The sequence below is a fragment of the Micrasema longulum genome, unplaced genomic scaffold, assembly GCF_059751315.1.
Source record: "Micrasema longulum isolate JH-2025_06_02 unplaced genomic scaffold, ASM5975131v1 h1tg001297l, whole genome shotgun sequence".
NCBI classification, from domain to species: Eukaryota; Metazoa; Arthropoda; class Insecta; order Trichoptera; family Brachycentridae; genus Micrasema; species Micrasema longulum.
Window position 1 is genome coordinate 51,038 of NW_028278484.1, and position 4,063 is coordinate 55,100.

The window sequence follows — 4,063 nt, forward strand, 5'->3', positions numbered from 1 at the left end:
ATAAATAAATAAATTAAAAAGTATAAGAGGAAAAAAAACGTTATTTACAAGTTGTCAAAATTTTAAAAGCATCGTGACGGAAGTCGAAACCATTGTGTCTTTATTTACAAACAAGTACTATTAAACAATTTAGTTTATTTACATAAAATTGTACCTGATCTCTCTGGGTTTCAATTTACGCGTAAGAAGCGCAAAGATACTTGAACCAACGAAATTCTTCCAAACGTATAATAATATACATTAAAGCACAGCACGTACAATGTGTCTCGTATGTATATTCTACCCAGGAAGTCAGCTTAACTCCGTGTAACGATATTTGAACTTTGCAAAGCACTCACCCTTCGTGTCTTAAGCAAATATAATTTCCTCGAGTATGTACGGGCTATTAGCGGAACTTTCGTAGGAGAGGGAGGAAAAAATATTTCTAGAAGCAATTTCCATCGCGGTTCGAAGGGTGATATATCACACGTGAAGTCGCGACCCGCAGGTTAAACACTCGCAGTTTTTTCTACCGAGACCAGCTTGACAGGCCAATGCGTCATGCAAATTCCGCAGTCTACAATGCTTTATAGACCTCGACCTGTAATACACACTGTAATACTCTGAAATATGATGTAGTCACATAAATTTTCAGTAAAACTTAATGCTTTATGAAATAAGATTCTGCGGGTGAAGGTTTGCAAATAATATACTCGAATAAATTTACTCAAGAATTTATGTATGTATGTATTGTAACTAATATCATCGTCATTTGATAATTCAGATATTTTGCTTAAATTCGTTATAGTCTATAGTTATATATTTAACATTATGAGCGTTGGAATAAATTCCATTGCTAATAAATTATATGCGAAAGTTCAACATTTAGATTTTTGTAAATATCATTTAGATATATTTTGGGCGATAAAATAGTAATATATACATTTTTAGAGGGTCTGGTTAGTGGACAAAATTAAAAAGAAAAGTTATAATTCTTATAAATCAGCCCGTTCGCCTACCATGCAATGGGCATCGGTTTTAATTTCCGACATTGTCTACCAATGAACAAAATGACTGGCCTACAATCTGTATTAAATAACGATGGCTTATTTATAAATCACTGCACAACTCTGCTCCGGAATATCTAAGGGAACTATGCATTCCAGATGAACTAGCTAACAGGCGTCTTGCTTAGATCAGCTAAGTCTACGGCGAGAGAAAAGGTTATTATTCCTCTATGCAAACAGCGCACTGAATTCAGTGAACGCGCATTTGCGGTCGCAAGCCCTATGGCATGGAATGCTCTCCCAGCAGAGGTGCGAGGCTGGGAGAGTGAAGTGATGTTTCGGAAATAACTTAAAATCCACTTGTTATAATTTGAATAAATCCGTAGCATGTGATAACAAAATACTATTGAATTAAATTACAAATTTAAAAGCTTCAATTATATTTATTTATCTAGAGAATCGGTATGTAAAGTGCCTTTGACGTATTATATTACAAAAATGGAGCTTTATGAGTTACCCATAATAATAATAATGGTTGATCTGAATTATTGATTTAAAATAGTGTTTTCACACTATAATATTATACACTATAGTTCCTGAACTGGTACCTGAAGCGTAAGACATATCATCTTACCTTCATGAAACAAAAATAAATAAGGTGCGGCAATGGAATAATGGTGATGAATTATTATAATTCAAATTAAGTTACACCAATCAACGATAGCAGGTAAATATTTTTCATATTTATTTCAAAAATTATTTATTTACAAAAACAATATAATGCATAAAGTTCTACTGCATTGCATTGATGCAATTCATCAGTAAGTGACTATAACTATGATCTTATTACAATATGAAAATAAGTATTATCTCTTCATTTTATAAGAACCTTAAATTCTTAATACTCTGAAAAAGTAGAAAACTCTAAAACTGATAGAAAAATGATCTAAATAAAACAAAATAACTCAGTAAAAGCACGTTCCAAAAGCCAGATCTTTGGCATTTGTCTTTTTTTTGTGACTGATATATTTGTATGTTTTATTTTGTTTTAATGTGTACGTGACATTAATAATGCGTTGATTTAAAACGAAAAATACTATTCGATTCTTATGAGTTCTTGCCTCAGTCCTCAGTCAGTTTTTTTACAAAATACATTTTTAAAATACAAAATAGATAAATATACAGAACATCTTATATATAACGTTTCTACCTCTCTAATAAAGTAGATACTTGTGTTTAGAGAGGGAGTTCGTTTCACATTTATTTTTTTCATAAACAAAGTAAATTAAAATTAAAATTAAAAATAAACAAGGTAAATTAAAAATAAACATTCTTTGGTTTGGAGTCTAGAAAGGGGTGAGTCTTTAATGTTTTTTAATTTTAGTTTTAAAAGTTTGATAATTTTTTATAGATTTTAAGTTTTCCGGAAGTTCCTAAATATAAAATATATAAATTATAAACTTTTTTAAAAATATTTAATTCGACATTATTTTCTGCAATTTTAACACTAGTTGCAGCGTTATTCTGCTCGTAAATTTATTTATTAAAAACATTATAAACACATTAGTTCATTACAGACACATTTTATTATCCTTGGCTTTACCCGATCGAGTTTCTTCAGGGTATGCTTGGCCACAACAGTTTAGAGACTAGAAGGAATGTTTATTTGACTACACATTTTTATCGATTGTTGCGCGGTGTGATCGATAATTTTGAGATTATGATGAGCATTGGTTTGTATGTTCCTGATAATTACCTAAGACAGCGTCAGCATAGATTGTTTCATATTCCAATATTCAGGACCAACCTGCCTATGTTTATGCCTGTTAGAAGGGCTACCGCTATGCTGAACAACATCGCTCTGGATATTGATCTGTTCCATGTATCCGAAGGGGTTTTCCGGAACAGGATTCTCTTACTACTTTGACATGAGTCTCTTTCATGTATTGTTTCCTTTTTCATAATATGTACGTATCGAATATATGTTTGTAATATATATGTTATAATTAAAATAAATCAATTGAATTGAATTGAATATAGTAACACAACCAGAAACGACTTTTTAAAAAAAGGGAATAACCCGCTAAGCCTTTTTTTTCACAGTTTTAAAATGTACAGAGTTTCTTTGTTTCAGGTCCCGACTAGCTAGGAAATTTCTGTGTTAAGCAAGGACCTTCTTTATTACATATGTTTTTTTTTAATTTCATTATATGATGCTTAATAAATTAAAAAAATAATAATAACATCAAAAAAATTCAATAAAAATATAAATTAAATAATAAAAATTGAATCATAAATATAAATTACAAAATATACCTTTAATAGTTTAGAAATGAGACATAATTATTATAAATTTGAAAATATACCGATAATAATAAAAATTGAAGCATAAATATAAATTTGAAAATATACCAATAATAATAAAAAAAATTAAGAACAAATATAAATTAGAGAATATACCATTTAAAATGAACAAATTAAACAGACGTGTAAATAATAGAAGTAATAAGAAAAATAAACTAATGTAAATGAATAAACATAAAAAGTAAAAATAAAATATAAATTAAAAACAGTAAGGAGATATTTGGCAACTAAAAGCACCACAATTTTTAGTCATGAAAATAATTTACAGGGTGTACAAATTGAAAATAAAATCAATTCCTAAATTACTCAAAAGAAGATAAATCTGTGACGGTTAAGAGATATTGGAAATATATCTATGTCTTATTCCGGTCAGGTAATTTCATTTACATGCATGCAATATCAAATATTTCTCAATATATTTTCTCATCCAGTATTTTTTTTAATGTCGGTCTACTCGGGAACCCAAGTTTAGAGTAGGTAAGCATTGGAAGCGAAGTTTGCAACTTCAAACTTTTTTCCGATAATAGTGTAGATCTTGTTTTTAATTGGTTTTGGTAAGTGTTTCATTTAGAATACTAAATAAAGCAATTTTGTGCTTCATTGGAGAAGCCTTTAAACTTCTGCTGTTTGTGTTTCGTAAAAGTTTTTCGTTTTTGAAATTTTAAACAGGCATCGGAAACTTTATGCATACATATTCTAATGTACTGGTTTAT